Consider the following 18242-nt stretch of genomic DNA (forward strand, 5'->3'; position numbering starts at 1 on the left):
TCTCCGCTGTCATGCGATGCTGAGCTCCGGAGCCGGTGCTATCGAAGCCCATCGCCAGCCGTCCTCATGTGGTCCGACGCCCAAACTCAGGTCCCAGTGGCATCCCAGCTCGAGGTCCTCCTCCACCTCACTCCTCATCCCCTGGATTGGATCCATGCATGTGCTTGTTGGTGATTACACGTTGTTGTGTGTGTATTTGGGCTCTCTTGTTACACTTTTGGGAGGCAAAATTTTAGTTACACGCGAATTGGTGTGCCTCTGAGTACCAGGAAACTGCAATTCGAGAATATTACTATGGTTGGGGCGCTTCTAATTGTGGTTACAATAGCAAGGTAAATCAATACTGCTAATCTGCTTGTTCTCAGGTAAATTAATATTTAAATAACTGGCGTATTCTGAAGCATATGAATTTCAAACAGAGGTAGAATCATAAAGGTACAACTACTCTCATGTCATTTGTCGTGTATAATGATCCCAAGAACAATTTCAATGTTCTACCTTATTTAAAGTTCACTCACCAAAGCTTCTCTCACTAGAAATATAAATGGGTAATCAAGAAGACACAAGTGCTCTAACGGTCTATTCTTGACAGTGTTGGAAATATGCCCTAGAGGCAATAATAAATAGTTATTATTATATTTCCTTGTTCAAGATGATCGTTTGTTATCCATGCTAGAATTGTATTGAATGGAAACTCAGATACATGTGTCGATACATAAGCAACACATTGTCCCTAGTAAGCCTCTAGTTGACTAGCTCGTTGATCAAAGATGGTTAAGGTTTCCTAGCCATAGACAAGTGTTGTTATTTGATAACGGGGTCACATCATTAGAAGAATGATGTGATGGACAAGACCCAAACTATGAATATAGCATGTGATCGTGTCGTTTTATTGCTATTGTTTTTCTGCATGTCAACTATATGTTCCTATGACCATGAGATCATGTAACTCACTGACACCAGAAGAATACCTTGTGTGTATCAAACATCGCAACGTAACTAGGTGACTGTAAAGGTGCTCTACAGGTATCTCCGAAGGTGTCCATTGATTCAGGATGGATCAAGACTAGGATTTGTCACTCCGTATGACGGAGAGGTATCTCGGGGCCCACTCAGTAATACAACATCACAATAAGCCTTGCAAGCATTGTGACTAAAGAGAGAGAGGTGGGGCCAATCCGGATAGGAGATGAGTTCTCCTCCTCCAAACCGACTTAGAGGAGGACTCCTCCCTCCTTCTTGCGCCATCCAAACCCTAGGGCAAGTCCCTAGGGCGCCACCCCTCCTGATGGGGTTATAGTCCTAGGGTAGGGTCATAGGCCTGCCCTATGGGTCCTACCCAAGGACTACCCTTCATAAGGGATAAGGCCCTTAGTCAGCTCCGACTGAACTAAGGACTTCCCATCATCCAGTCGGTGACGATTGCTCCATCATCCAGTCGAAGATGAGCATTCGGAGCGTATCAAACTTACCGACTGGATTCCACTTTGTACATCGTAACCCCCCTGGATGGCAACGGTCATACGTTTCCATGTACCTTTATTAGTATTTAAGACATACGTTACCTGTAACGTAGGCATTTAATCGCCACTACTCCACCTATGTGCACCGAACCGTTGTGAAGGGCAGCGCACTCTATATAAGCCGCCCTTCCCCACTGGTGCAGGGGTTAGCAATTCACTGTAATCCATATTCCACTCGACAACAAGCTCCCAAGAGCACTGAGACGTAGGGCTTTTACCTCCACCGTAGAGGGGCCTGAACTCATACAACCTCGCCGTAGCTAAGGCTCTGCCCATCCTTTCGTACCCTACACATCTATTGTCAGACTTATACCCACGACAATTGGCGCCCACCATGGGGCAGGCGTCTAAGCGACTTCCGGCGAGTTTGCGACTACATCTTTTCATCATGTCATCTGGTGGAGATTTGAGCATGGGTCGCGAGATCCTCTTCGGCGCTCTCTCCTTCATCGTCGACGATTCGGCATGGCTTCGGGATGCCCCTCTCGACGTCGAGGCGCTCCCCAGTCGCGGGGCTACGCACTTCCGTGCCGGCGCCCGCGGTATCCTTCTTCTCCAGCAGTCGGCTCCGGTGTCGACCTACGCCGCCGTCACGCGCCGCAACAAGCGGTCCCGCCGTCCGCGGCTCCAGCGTTGGGTGCAACACGCCAGGCGCGCCAGAACGCGTCCTCACAAGTGGCGGTCCTAGAGTCGGTTGTGGTTGCGCCGCCGTCCCAGCGCTCGGACTCAGTTCCGACTGAGTTTCCTTCTGAGTACTTGGGTCGCGGGCCTGCAGCCGAAGTGCACATGGCCAACTCCCATGAAAGTCCCCGCCAAACTGGCCGGAACGAGCACGAGGTCGGCGAAACATCCGGCGCTCGCCGTCAGCCCCGCCGTTTTGCCAGTCGGCACACTCGTCGGAGCAACGTGGAGGTGTTTCGCACACCCGTCCTCAACCTGGCTACCGCTGCCAAAATAGCCGATTCCCTCGAGCCGACTGATTCAGAGGCGGGCACAGGGATCGAGCAGATCTGTGCCCTGCTGCACACGGTGCAACAACAAAATTCAACGGTCTCCCAGTCGTACAACAGGATCCACAATAGTTCTGTTCACGCGAACACGCATCGGTCAGTTCACAGCCCCAGTTCTCATCAGCGACACAGGGGCGGCAGCCATTCCATGAATCCCGAAGATCGTCGCCGTTCACGCACCCCTCCGCAGGGTGGGCCATACGGGCCCCGACATCATGATGATCGGCGTTCAGTCAGTGACACTTATGATCCAAGGCCCGACGCGAGAGGGCATATCGCCCAGAGGAGGGTCGACAGGGGCCGGGCCCACCGCGATGGTCACGATATGGACCGTCCGAGTGGAAGCAGGACCATCGTCTCTGGTCCCGAGTGTTTCAGTCGAGCCATCCGTTTGGCTGACATCCCTCCCAACTTCCGATTGGCGACGGGGATCAACAAGTTTACAGGAGAATCCAAGCGAGAAACTTGGCTGGACGACTACCGAGTGGCAGTCCAGATTGGAGGAGGGGACGACCACGTCGCCATGAAACACCTCCCCCTGATGCTCGACGGCTCGGCACGAGCGTGGCTGAACCAGTTGGCTCCCTCAAGCATCTACAGCTGGGAAGATCTGGCCCGAGTCTTCATCAGGACCTTCGAAGGGACGTGCAAACGCCCTGCTGGTCTCGTGGAGCTCCAGCACTGTGTCCAGAAGCAGAATGAGCCCCTGCGCGATTTCATTCAACGTTGGACGACCCTCTACCACACGGTGGAGAACGTCACAGAGCACCAAGCAGTCTGCGCCTTCAAGGCAGGCGTGCGGTACAGAGATCTGTACCTGAAGTTCGGTCGAACAGGCGACATCTCCATGAGTAAGATGATGGAGATAGCGGCACGCTATGCAAATGGCGAAGAAGAGGACCGCATTCGTAGCGGCAAGCACAAAGCAGTCGCCGATGGAGATGGGAACAACACTCGGAAGCAGAAGCAGAAAGCTCCGTCCACTCCGCATGCAGAGGCCGCAGCCGTTACCAATGCCAAGTTCAAGGGCAAGGGGAAGGCTCAGTTCACCCCCAAGAAGAAGCAGTTCGGAAACCACATCCTGGACCAGCCATGTCCAATTCACACGAAGATGGATGAAGAGGGCAACGCCATATTTCCGAAGCATACCACTCGGCAATGTCGCCTCCTGATCCAGGGGTTCGGCGAAGGGCAGCCGAGTGAAAAGGACAATGAACAGGATGAGGAGGACAAGGAGGATTCGTTCCCCCAAGTCCATGTAACACTGATGATTTTTGCTGACGTTGAGAGAAAGAGTCGACTGAAGCTGGTGAACAGGGAGGTGAACATGGCCACGTCGACCAACCCCACGTTTCTCAAATGGTCTCAGACTGCGATCACCTTTGACCAGTCGGATCATCCAGCACACGTACCCACCCCACGGAGGCAGGCTCTTGTCGTCGACCCGGTGGTGGAAGGAGTCCGACTGCGCAAAGTCCTTATGGACGGCGGCAGTGGCTTGAACATCTTGTACGCTGACACTCTCAAGGGGATGGGCATTCCGATGTCCAAACTTAGCGAGAGCAGCATGCAGTTCCATGGAGTCGTCCCTGGACGAAAGGCCAAGTCACTCGGCCAGATCGCGTTGGACGTCGTCTTCGGCTCCCGCAAGGAAAAGCTGACGTTCGAGGTGGTGGACTTCCAGAGTGCGTACCATGCAATTCTGGGCCGCCCGGCGTATGCGCGTTTCATGGCTCGTCCATGTTACGTGTACTTGAAGCTGAAGATGCCAGGCCCAAAAGGTGTGATCACTATCACAGGCAATCGGCAGCGGGCCGAGGAGTGTCTGCAGCAGGGATCGAGGATCGCCGATCAGCAGATGGCTGTCCTCGAGCTTGACGAGTATAAGAAAACAGTCGACCCCGCTGACTTGATGCGTTCGAAGAAGCCAGCTTCGGAGTCCGCATTCCAGTCGGCGACAGAGACGAAGAAGGTCAGCATCCACCCGACGGACGACACCGCTGCCCCGACGAACATCTCCACCACCCTTGATCCAAAATAGGAAGCCGAGCTCATCCAATTCCTCTGTGAGATCTGGGACATCTTCGCATGGAAGCCCGCTGACATGCCAGGTGTACCCAGGGAGTTGGCTGAGAACCGACTGCATGTGGATCCCGCCGCTCGGCCTGTCCGAGAACGCCTGCGTCGGTCCGCCGCGCACAAGAGGAAGGCAATCAGAGAAGAGGTGGCTAAGCTTTTGGCAGCCGACTTCATTCGCGAGGTACACCACTCCGAGTGGCTCGCCAATGTTGCCATGGTGCCCAAGAAGGACAAGTCGCTCCGAATGTGCATCGACTTCAAGCATCTCAATAAGGTCAGCCCGAAAGACCATTTTCCGCTCCCCCGTATCGATCAAATTGTCGATTCGACTGCGGGTTGCGAGCGTTTGTCATTCCTTGATGCCTACTCGGGCTATCATTAGATCCGTCTGTATGGCCCCGATGAATTAAAAACAGCCTTCATCACCCCATTCGGGTGCTTCTGCTACATCACTATGCCATTTGGTTTGAAGAATGCAGGAGCAACCTTTATGCGCATGATCCAAAAATGCCTCCTTGACCAGATCGGTCGGAATGTGGAGGCGTATATGGATGATATCGTAGTCAAGTCACGCAAAGGTTCCGACCTGCTGACTGACTTGGCAGAAACATTCGCTAATCTTCGTAGGTACGATATCAAGCTCAACCCAGCCAAGTGTTCATTCGGTGTTCCCAGCGGAAAGTTACTCGGTTTCTTCGTTTCCGAACGAGGGATCGATGTCAACCCCGAAAAGATCGGGACCATCGTCCGAATGGAGCGGCCGGTCAGAATACACGATGTTCAAAGGCTCACAGGTTGCCTAGCGGCTTTAAGCAGGTTTATCAGTCGACTCGGCGAGAAGGCACTTCCTCTGTACCGACTCATGAAGAAATCAGATACTTTCGAGTGGACAGACGAAGCCCAAATCGCATTCGACGACCTCAAAGTCCTACTTTCCACCCAGCCGGTTCTTACTGCTCCGCTTAGTAAAGAACCCCTTCTTCTGTACATCGCGGCTACAAATCAAGTCGTCATCACTGTTCTCACAGTCGAACAGGAAGAAGAAGGCAAAGCATACAAGGTTCAGCGGCGAGTGTATTATGTCTCCGAAGTCCTGACTCCTTCCAAGCAGAGGTATCCCCACTATCAAAAACTTATCTACGGGATTTACATGACTGCGAAGAAGGTGGCTCATTATTTCCAAGACCACTCGGTGTCTGTCGTTTCTGATGCTCCGTTGTCGGAAGTCCTACACAATCGGGACGCATCGGGCCGAGTGGCGAAGTGGGCAGTGGAGATGTTATACTGCGACATCAAGTTCGAGGCCAAGAAAGCTATAAAGTCTCAAGCTCTGGCTGACTTAATAGAGTGGGTAGAACAACAGCAACCGACCCACATCTACTCGGCTCATTGGACAATGTTCTTCGATGGGTCCAAGATGTTGAATGGCTCCGGCGCTGGCGTTGTGATCATATTGCCAAAGGGTGACAAACTCAAGTATGTGTTGCAGATACACTTTGATTCCTCCAACAACGAGGCAGAGTATGAAGCTCTCCTTTATGGACTGCGCATGGCCATCGCACTCGGCGTCCGTCGCCTGATGGTCTATGGCGATTCGGATTTGGTGGTTAATCAAGTGATGAAAGAGTGGGACGTCGGGAACCCCACCATGACCACATACTGCAATGCAGTGAGGAAGCTCGAGAAAAAGTTTGAAGGTCTCGAACTCCACCATGTTCTGCGACTGAAAAACCAAGCAGCTGATGAGTTGGCAAAACTCGGATCCACTCGGAGACCAGTCCCGAGTGACGTCTGCCTCGAGCACCTCCACCTTCCCTCAGTTAAAGAAGATCCTTTCACAGAGGAACCAGTACAACCAAAGAGCTCGACAGATCCGACTGAAGTCGAAGTCCCTGCTGTGGTTGATTTGATCATGAGATTCTTGCCATCATCCCTGATTGGACTGTGTCGTTCATTGCATACATCCTGAGGCAAGAATTACCAGAAGACGAAGTCCAAGCCAGACAGATCGTCCGCAGGTCAAAGTCGTTCACTGTCATTGATGGCCAGATGTACAAGGAAAGCGTTTCAGGCGTCCTTCAACGATGCATCTCCCCTGAGGAGGGACAGTTAATCCTGGAAGAAATTCACTCGGGAACCTGCAGTCATCACGCCTCCTCAAGGGCAATCGTCGCCAAAGCATTCAGAGCTGGCTTCTTCTGGCTGTAGGCGAATGAAATGGCGAAGGATATGGTCGACTGATGCGAAGGCTGTCAGTTCTACTCTAACAAGTCCCACAAGCCAACATCTGCGTTGAAGACAATCCCTCTTGTTTGGCCGTTTGCAGTGTGGGGATTAGATACAGTCGGTCCATTCAGGACAGGCCAAGGGGGATTCACACATCTGTTGGTGGCAGTCGACAAGTTCACAAAGTGGATTGAAGCCAAGCCCATCAAGAAGCTCGACGCCCTTACGGCCATCAAGTTTGTCAGGGACATCATCTCCAGATTTGGGGTACCTCACAGCATAATCACTGACAATGGAACAAACTTTGACTCGGACAGATTCAAAGGTTTCTGTACAGGCCAAGGTATTCGAGTGGATTTTGCATCTATGGTGCATCCCCAAACAAACGGGCAAGCAGAGCGGGCAAATGGACTTATTCTGCAAGGTTTGAAGCCTCGACTCCTGCGAGAAGTGGGACATACCGCCGGCGCATGGGTCACCGAGCTGCCTTCGGTGCTTTGGGGTCTCCGCACAACCCCAAATAGATCTACAGGGCGATCCCCGTTCTTCCTCGTTTACGGAGCAAAGGCAGTCCTTCCGAGTGACTTGCTTCACAACGCTCTACGAGTTGAGCTCTTCTCCGAAGCTGAAGTAGAGCAAGCAAGGCAAGACAGAGTAGATCTTCTAGAGGAGGAGCGCGAGATGGCACTGACTCGCTCAACCATTTATCAACAAGATCTGCGACGCTTTCACGCGCGACACGTCAGGAGTCGTACATTCCAAGCAGGCGACCTGGTGCTCCGAGTGGATCAGCAGAGACCTCACAAGTTGGCTCCCGCCTGGGAAGGACCCTTCATCATCTCCAAGGTGCTGAACAACAGAGCATATCGACTCTACAACCTCGACAGGGAAACGGACGAGCCGCGAGCATGGAACGGAGATCTCCTGAAGCGCTTCTACACGTGACCGTCGACTGAAGCAATGTAAAGAACAAGTATCGTTGAAGTAATACAAAGCAGATTGAGTTTTTGCAGATTCAAAATTCTTCCGCGTTCGCAGACTCCGGTCTTAAAAAAAACTTAGCTACGAACCAGAATCGCCTAAGTACAAACTTTCTCCAAGTGTGCACTAAACGTCGCACTCGGGGACTTAGCTGCGATCCAGAATCGCCTAAGTACTAACTTTCTCCGAGTGTGCACTAAACGTCGCACTCGGGGACTTAGCTGCGATCAAGAATCGCCTAAGTACAAACTTTCTCCGAGTGTGCGCTAAACGTCGCACTCGGGGACTTAGCTGCGATCAAGAATCGCCTAAGTACAAACTTTCTCCGAGTGTGCGCTAAACGTCGCATTCGGGGACTTAGCTGCGATCCAGAATCGCCTAAGTACTAACTTTCTCCGAGTGTGCACTAAAACATCGCACTCGGGGACTTAGCTGCGATCAAGAATCGCCTAAGTACAAACTTTCTCCGAGTGTGCGCTAAACGTCGCACTCGGGGACTTAGATGCGATCTAGAATCGCCTAAGTACAAACCTTCTCCGAGTGTGCACTAAACGTCGCACTCGGGGACTTAGCTGCGATCAAGAATCGCCTAAGTACAAGCTTTCTCCGAGTGTGAACTAAACGTTGCATTCGGGGACTTAGCCGCGATCCAGAATCGCCTAAGTACTAACTTTCTCCGAGTGTGCACTAAACGTCGCACTCGAGGACTTGTCTGCGACCAAGAATCGCCTAAGTAGAAAGCTTCCTTCGAGTGTATCTTACAGATCCACTCGGAGGCTTAGCAGACCCTCATTGAGGGTCATGTAGATGTCAAGACAACTGACAATTACATGAGTAGCAGAACCTCATTGAGGCTCATGTAGATGTCAAGACAACTGACAATTACATGAGTAGCAGAACCTCATTGAGGCTCATGTAGATGTCAAGACAACTGACAATTACATGAGTAGCAACTCGCTCCGAGTACGACCTTACAGTCGCCCTCGAAGTATACAATTGCCTTCGAGTGTATCCTACAGATCCACTCGGAGACTCAGCAGACCCTCAGTGAGGCTCATGCAGATGTCAAGACAACTGACAATTACATGCTCCGCATGTTTGCCATTGGCTTCACCAAGAAATGCCAAACAAAAACCACGAGTCAAAATCGTGTCAACAATTCTTTGGCAAAGGAAGAGCAAAAGATTCGATTCAAATTCAAAGTTTGTCTAAAGATAGTTGGTTCGGTGTAGATCAAGCTTATCCACACCGAACCACGAATGTGACGGCCAACGGCAGTGACCAAAGTTTGATACAACTACCACTCGGCATACCGAGGTAAAGTTTTTTCACGCATCGTCAGGACTGGCACTGGGACTGGCAGGCTCCACGAAAGTGTCGAGGTCGATCCCGTCTGCGATGCGAGTGGCGCTCTCAAGGAAGGTCTCCATGAAGTCTTCGAATCGAAGCTTCTTCGTGTTGACGACCTGCAGCGCTTTCAGCTTCTCTTCGCGAGCCTCCTTGCAGTGCACTTGGACCAGCAACAGCGCCACGTCCGCACCACAGCGAGCAGCAGACTTCTTCCACGTCTGCACTCGGTTCGGGACGTCCTCCAGCCGAGTCATCAACCCTTCCATCTCTTGCCAGGACTCGTCTTCGGGCCACAGCTCCTTGTCGATTCGGCCGACGACCTCTCTCAGTCGACCGATGAAAGGTCCCACTTTACCCAGGCGAATGTGCGCTCGGAGATGTCTCCATTGGCGTCGTCGCCGAGTGGAACATTCGGAATAACCGACCGCTCAACGTCAGCTGCTTCAGCCTCAGCGTCCATACAAAAATCTGCAAAGACAAGACGAGCAGAAAGTAAGCGTAGAATGAAATACACAGTCAACAAGCACTCGAAAAAACAGAACTCACCACCGAGAAGCGCAATCATCTTCCTTGCCCAGTCACTGACGTACTTCTCTTGTGTTATGCACCGCCTGTTCATCACCTTCATCTGTCCCATCAGCTCGGTTCTTTGTTTCCCCATTTTCTCCATTTCGGCCACCAATGCCTTGTTTGCCTCACAGGACTCCTCCAAGGACTTCTCTCGTTCAACCAGAGCGCCCTTCACACCAGCCAAGTCATGCACTGCTGCCTCCAGTTCCGCAGCAAGCTGAATCTTTTCAGCCTTCAGAGTGTTGTACGCTGATCCCATCTCGCAAGTCTTCTGCAAATCAGCGCGAACAGAAGATCAGACAAATTCAACAAGGAAAACAATAAAAAAAACTCCAAGTTCTTCAGACCCCTGCCGACGCAAGCAGTCGATAGCGGTCTCGGGGACTACACCCAGTGGGTTCACTAAGAGTGACCCCACTGGCTGAAGCTCAAACAGGTCCGCCCTATTGAGATACATAACAAAAACAAGCCTATGAGGCTACTACTACCCGACCTGAGTAAAATTACTCTTGGGGACTAATCCAGTAGGTGCACTCGGAGTGCCCCCACCGGTAACATTCGAACATATTAGTTTTGATCTGATCAACTTAAAGAAAATGTATATAAAGAGAACTGCCGGTGCAAGCACTCGACAGAAGTCTCGGGGACTACACCCACTGGGTTCACTAAGAGTGAACCCACTGCAAAATAATAATTGTGTATCCGAGTATATTGCTTAAACACCCAGTGGGTTACAAGGGGAAAGCAAATACTTACTAGCCCACTTACTCGGATATCGTCCCGGAGTTCCAAGCTTCGCTTGTACACAGACGCGATGGAGTCGTACGCTCTCTTGGCATCACCCGCCATCAACTCCGCCTGCACCATGGCCTCCTTGGCAGCTCCCACCTGATCTTCCGGAAGGCGCTGGGCGTCAAACTAGACGGTCGACGGACCTGGCACCACAAGAGACTCCTTGGGCATCCCAAGTCCTGCTCCAGTCGGTTCAGCAGCGATGAGCGCCGTTTCAGTCGACGACATCGTCTCGGTTGGCGGCGCGTCCATGGCGGGAGTAGTAACAGACGGAACAGCTCAAGGACAGGCGCCGCAGCTTGCTCGGACCTCTTCTGGTCGTCCTCCTCCACATGAATCACCTCTGAAGGAAGCCCGACCAAACTATGTGAGACCATAGGAAAAAGGGCAAGACCGAAGACAGAATTCGTGAAACAATAATGTAAGCTCTCGGAGTCGCCATGACGTACCTTGCTGGGACGTGGCAACGTTGTCTGTATCCATGGGATCGTCTTCCTGGCGTGGCAGAGAAGTGGTGGAGGTGGCAGCTCTGTCGAGTAAAATTCACTCGACCAATAAGCATGAGTTCAATCAAATACTAGAAGAAGATAGAAGGACAATGCACTTATGTTGAGGCGACGGGAACGGCGATCCTCATCCGCGGCAAAGCCTTCCGAGGCTTAGATCCACTCGGTTTGGCCACCTTAGAGGGCTGGCCCGCGGGCTCGGCAGCAGAGTCCCTGGTCCTCTTTGTGCTCCGAGCACTCGGAACCACGGGAGTAGCTGGCAAGGCACTCGGAACCACATGAGGAGCTGGCGGGGCACTCGAGGCCGCTGGAGGAGCCACGGGTTCGTGACGGCGTTTAGTTCGAGGCTCTAGTGGTGGGGGTGGCGAGTTCTGTTCCTCGTCTTCCTCGTCTTCTTCTTCGGACTCCTCCTTCATCTCCCCACTGTCGGAGACGTACTCGACGCTCTCCACGCTGCCCTCCTGGCTACCTTCCTCTTCCTCAGCCGGATTCCCGTTCGAGACAGGAGAAAACCAGTTGGTCCACGCCTGCACGAGATACAGTCGACAACATCAGACGTCAGACAATGATGCAAGAAAAAGCGATAAATCTAAGACAATTGTGTGCACTCGACAAGTTATACTCACCTCATTCGGAGGAGGGTTGTCCGCGCGGAAGGGCTTCACTCGCCGGGCTCCTCTGGGGTTATCGCAAGCGCCTGTGATGTTGCGGACCCACGACATCACGAGCTCCCCGGTCACGCACTCGGGGTTAGTCCGAGTGGAGTCCTCAGGCCCCGTGTAGTGCCACATGGCGTGGTGTCGAGCTTGCAAAGGCTGGATACGCCGACCCAAAAAAATCTCCAGCAAATTTATGCCAGTGACCCCCTTTCGGACGACCTCTACCAGCGCATCGACCAGAGGCTGGATCTGGATCTTCTCCATCTTCGTGAGCGCAAGCTGCCTAGGCGGAGCCGGTCGGTCTAGGCTAAAAGGTGGCAATCTAGTTGCGGCATTCGGGCAAGCAACGTCCTGGCAGTAGAACCAAGTCGACTGCCAGTTCCTAACGGATTCAGACAACTGAAGAGCGGGATAGCTACTTTTACTTTTCTTCTGGAAGCCTAAGCCTCCGCAGAGCTGGAGGAGGTGAGTTTTGTCGTCCGACTGGCTAAGTCTTTTGATGGTTTGAGATCTAGCAGAGAAGATGTGCTTAAAGAGCCCCCAATGGGGAGGACAGCCGATAAAACACTCGCACATCACGACGAAGGCAGAGAGATGAGCTATTGCGTTGGGAGGAAAATGGTGGAGCTGCGCCCCGAAGTGGTTCATTATACCTCTGAAGAAGGGATGAGGAGGCAGAGAGAAGCCTCGGTACACGTGACTGAGCAGCAAGACGCGCTCCCCCTCCTGGGGCGTCGGCTCCGTCTCGCCCTCCGCCGGCAGCCTCCACGTCTTGTGCTCGATCATGCCTTGCTCCACCAGCTCCAGCATGTCCTCCTTCGTCACTGTGGAGGGGAGGAAATCCCCTGGATCCAACCCGCCGGCAGTGCTCGCTGCCGCCGCTGAGCAGGAGCGGCCTTCTTCTTCTTCTTCCGCACCTCGAGCTTGCTCGTCTGCCCCTTCGTCATGGTGGAGGCTGCAGATCCGCGGGGGAGGAGGGGAAGGAAGGAGCTTGGGATGCGCAGGAGGTCACGAGAGAAGCGGGTCAAGTGCGAGTTATCACGCGAGTGCAATGAAAAACCCTCGCTGTAGAGGTTTAAATAAGGTTCTGACTGGGTCACTAGCAGGTGGCCCCGAAATCTTATCCCCCGACCGGTTGCTGCGATATTAGTGGAGGAGATGAAGGCGCGGAACTCGAGGCGGCAGATACTACTCGATTACGATGTCATCATCCCCGCTGAGTGCGCGGCAACCGAAATTTGAGGATCCCAGAAAATCCGTCGCTGTCAGTTGACTGGTCACGTCAAAATATTCCACGGAAGCACTCGGTCCCTGACGGTTCGTTTCACAAATACATCCACTCGGATCACTGGTCAAGAGGATAAAATGGATCGAGGCAAACAACGTCAAAGTCGCATCCATACGAGTCGGATCCGTACTCCAAGCATCGCTTCGTCGTTCCAACCCCAATCCATTCGGGGACTAATGATGGGGTTATAGTCCTAGGGTAGGGTCATAGGCCTGCCCTATGGGTCCTACCCAAGGACTACCCTTCATAAGGGATAAGGCCCTTAGTCAGTTCCGACTGAACTAAGGACTTCCCATCATCCAGTCGGTGACGATTGCTCCATCATCCAGTCGGAGATGAGCATTCGGAGCGTATCAAACTTACCGACTGGATTCCACTCTGTACATCGTAACCCCCCTGGAGGGCAACGGTCATACGTTTCCATGTACCTTTATTAGCATTTAAGACATACTTTACCTGTAACGTAGGCATTTAATCGCCACTACTCCACCTCTGTGCACCGAACCGTTGTGAAGGAAAGCGCACTCTATATAAGCCGCCCTTCCCCACTGGTGCAGGGGTTAGCAATTCACTGTAATCCATATTCCACTCGACAACAAGCTCCCAAGAGCACTGAGATGTAGGGCTTTTACCTCCATCGTAGAGGGGCCTGAACTCATACAACCTCGCCGTAGCTAAGGCTCTGCCTATCCTTTCGTACCCTACATATCTACTGTCAGACTTATACCCACGACACCTCCCTCCCCTCATATATATAGTGGAGGGTAGAGAGGCTTTTTGTACCACAAGCCACGACGCAGCCCTATCTCCCTCCAACTCCTCGTGACACCCCGTAGTTATTTTGGTACGACAGGACGAAGCCCTGCCGGAGTAGCTCCACCATCATCACCGTCACGCCGTCGTGCTGCCGGAGAATTCAGCTACCTCTTCATCTCTCTTGCTGGATCAAGAAGGCAGAGATCGTCATCGAGTTGTACGTGTGCTGAACGCGGAGGTGCCGTCTGTTTGGCGCTAGATCGTGATTGGATCGTGGGACGACTTGCGATTTGGATTGCAAAGACGTTTGACTACATCAACCGCGTTTCTTAACGCTTCCCTCTTAGCGATCTACAAGGGTATGTGGATCTGATCTCCCCTCTCGTAGATGGTCATCACCATGGATAGATCTTACGTGTGCGTAGGAAATATTTTGTTTCCCATGCAACATTCCCCAACAGATAGCACATATATTTCTAGGTTATAGCAAACTCCAATGATTTTTTGGTTCTTCAGCGACATGCTTGCAACCCTTTCTACAAGTTTTAAGTGTTGTTGTAAAATATGTTTTTTGCGAAATATGTTTTTTGCGACTAAATCATTCAGATTCAGTGAAGAAGAAATATCCATGAGTAGTCAAACATGCAGTCTCCTACGGCAACAAAAGACCTTCCCTAGCAACGGCGCCAGGAATCCTTCTGCTACAGGCTACGCCTATAGGGACTTCCTTGGCAAATATGCAAAGGATTCCCCCGCGGCCTTGGAGCCTTGCGTTGGTGTTCCCTTGAAGAGGAAAGGGTGATGTAGCACAGCGGCGGTAAGTATTTCACTCAGTTTGAGAACCAAGGTATCAATCCAGTAGGAGGATCTCGTCAAGTCACAAGTACCTGCACAAACACAAAGAGCTTGCACCCAACGCTATGAAGGGGTTGTCAATCCCTTATAGATTGTTTGCAAAGTGAGAACTGAAAGCAAAAAGTAAACAAAGCAAAGTAAAAGTAAAAGTGGAGACGATAGTTGTGAATAGACCCGGGGGGCCGTAGTGTTCACTAGTGGCTTCTCTCATGAAAGCAAGTAGACGGTGGGTGAACGAATTACTGTCGAGCAATTGATAGAACTCCGCAAAGTCATGACGTTATCTATGGCAATGATCATATCTATAGGCATTACGTCCAAAACAAGTAGACCGATACTTTCTGCATCTACTACTATTGCTCCACACGTTCCAGCATGCATCTAGTGTATTGAGTTCATACGAACAGAGTAACGCCTTAAGCAAGCTGACATGATGTAGATGGACAATCTCAAATCTATGATGAAAGCCCATCTTGTTACCCTTGATGGCAACAACACAATGCGTGCCTTGCTGCCCCTTCTATCACTGGGAAAGGTCACCGCACGGTATGAACCCAAAACCAAGCACTTCTCCCATTGCAAGAATCATATATCTAGTTGGACAAACAAAACCCAAGACTCGGAGAGACTTACAAGATATCAAATCGTGCATATAAGAAATCAGCAAAGACTCAAATATAATTCATAGATAATCTCATCACAAATCCACAATTCATCGGATCTCGACAAACACACCACCAAAGAGGATTACATCGGATAGATCTCCATGAAGATCATGGAGAACTTTGTATTGAAGATCCAAGAGAGAGAAGAAGCCATCTAGCTACTAACTACGGACCCGTAGGTCTGAAGTGGACTACTCACGAGTCATTGGAGGGGCAATGATGTTGATGTAGAAGCCCTCCAACTCCAAAGTCCCCTCTGGCAGGGCACCAGGAAGGGTCTCCAGATGAGATCTCGCGGAAACGGAAGCTTGCGGCGGCCGAAAAGTGGTTTCATGGACGCCCTTGATTTTTTCTGGGATTTTAGGGAATATATAGGCGAAAGAGCTAGGGCAGGGGAGCGCCAGGGAGGCCACAAGCCTGGTCGCCGCGGCCCCCCTAGCCGCGACATCAGGGCTTGTGGGCTCCCTGTGGGCCTCCTGCCTTGGCCCTCAAGTCCCCCGATCTTCTTTTGTTCTGGAAAAATTTATTTCGGGGATTTTATTCCGTTTGGACTCCATTCCAAAATCAGATCTAAAAAGAGTCAAAAACACAGAAAAACAGGAACTGGCACTTGGCACTGAATTAATAAGTTAGTCCCCAAAAAGATATAAATGGTATATAAAACATCCAAAGTTGACAAGATAACAACATGAAACCATAAAAAATTATAGATACGTTTGAGACGTATCAAGCATCCCCAAGCTTAACTCGTGCTCGTCCTCGAGTAGGGAAGTGATAAAGAATGAATTTTTGATGCTTTCATGCTACCTAGCATAGATGTCCTTTGTAACTCCTCTCACGTGACGTGAATGTTCAGATCCATTAGATTCAAAACAATAGTTTGCTATTGACGTGGAGACAATAATACTTCAAGCAAACTAGCAAGGTAATTATGAACTTTCGAAATAACAAGGCCAAAAGAAAGTTATCCCTACAAAATCATACAGTCTGGCTATGCTCTATCATCCTTGCACAACGAATTTAAATCATGCACAACCTCGGTATTGGCCAAGTAATTGTTTTCAACACTCGCTAAACTATTGCATGCTTAGAAGTAGATGTTGGACAAGGAAGACAACATAGTGAATTGTGTTTGCTTGGCTCCGAATAATGTTATATGATTAGAGATCTCTTAGCATGTGACGATTGCTTCCACCACATATTAGCCAAAACCTCCCGCACCAAGTAGAGATACTACTTGTGCATCCATAAACCATCAACCCAGTTTTGCCATGAGTGTCGACCATACCTACCTATGGATTGAATAAGATCCCTGAAGTAAGTTGTCATCGGTGCAAGCAATAAAAATTGCTCTCTAATATGTATGATCTATTAGTGTGTGGAAAATAAGCTTTGTACGAACCTGTGATGAGGAAGACATAAAAGCGGCAGACTGCATAATAAAGTTCTTTATCACAGGAGGCAATATAAAGTGACGTTCCTCCGCACTAAGAGGACACGCATCCAAACCTCAAAAGCGCATGACAACCTCTGCTTCCCTCTGCGAAGGGCCTATCTTGTACCTTTACTTTTTTCCCTTGAAAGAGTCATGGTGATCTTCACCAATTCCTTATTTCATCTTTATCTTGGCTAACGTCATATGCTTGGGAAAGATCTATATTCATATGTCAACTTGGAGGTAAGTATTCATGAATCATTATTGTTGACATTACCCTTGAGATAAGCAGTTGGGAGGCAAAACTGTAAGCCCCTATCTTTCTGTGTGTCCAGCTGAAACTTTGATCTCATGAGTACCACGTGAGTTGTAGAAATTGTAGAGAACGAAAGAATGATTGAGTATGTGGATTTGCTTTACAAGCTCTTATTTGACTGTTCCTCGTGTTGTGATAAATTGCAATTGCTTAAATGACTAAAGGCTATCGGTTGTTACTTCTCGGTAAGGTTCTTGATCCATGCTTTACTTTGTGAAGGAATTATCACTTTAGCATGAGAGATTATATGTTGGTATTGCTGTTCTGATCATGATCATGATGCATGCATGTTCGTATCTTGTTTTGTCGACACCTCTCTCCCTAAACATGTGGACATATTTATTGAGCTAGGCTTTCGCTTGAGGACAAGCGAGGTCTAAGCTTGGGGGAGTTGATACGTCCATTTTGCATCATGTTTTCATGTTGATATTTATCACTTCTTGGGCTGTTATTTCACTTCACGGTACAATTCTTATGCCTTTTCTCTCTTATTTTACAAGGTTTACATGAAGAGGGAGAATGCCGGCAGCTGGAATTCTGGCCTGAGAGTGGAGCAAAGTTGAGAGACCTATTCTGCGCAACTCCAAACGCCGTAAAAATCAACGAGGATTTTTTTCCGGATTTATAAAAAACACTGGGCCGAAGAAGTGCCAGAGGGGCGCGTGCAGGTGCCCACAAGCCTGCACGGCGCGGCCACCCCCCCAGGCCACGCCATGAGGGCTTGTGGGTAGCCTGCTGGCCCACTGGCCCCTCTTCTGCTATATGAAGGGCTTCGTCCAGGAAAAAAAATCAGGGAGGAGCTTTTTCGTGGATTCGCCGCCGCCACGAGGCGGAACTTGAGCAGAACCAATCTAGAGCTTCGGCAGGACGATCCTGTCGGGGAAACTTCCCTCCCGGAGGGGGAAATCGTCGCCATCGTCATCACCAACACTCCTCTCATCGGAGGGAACTCGTCACCATCAACATCTTTATCAGCACCATCTCATCTCCAAACCCTAGTTCATCACTTGTAACCAATCTCCGTCTCGCGACTCCGATTGGTACTTGTAAGGTTGCTAGTAGTGTTGATTACTCTTTGTAGTTGATGCTAGTTGGATTATTTGGTGGAAGAGTTTATGTTCAGATCCTTGATGGTACTCATTACCTCTCTGGTCATGAATATGAATATGCTTTGTGAGTAGTTACTTTTGTTCCTGAGGACATGGGATAAGTCATGCTAATAGTAGTCATG

The sequence above is a fragment of the Hordeum vulgare genome, chromosome 5H (assembly GCF_904849725.1).
Source record: "Hordeum vulgare subsp. vulgare chromosome 5H, MorexV3_pseudomolecules_assembly, whole genome shotgun sequence".
Lineage (NCBI taxonomy): Eukaryota > Viridiplantae > Streptophyta > Magnoliopsida > Poales > Poaceae > Hordeum > Hordeum vulgare.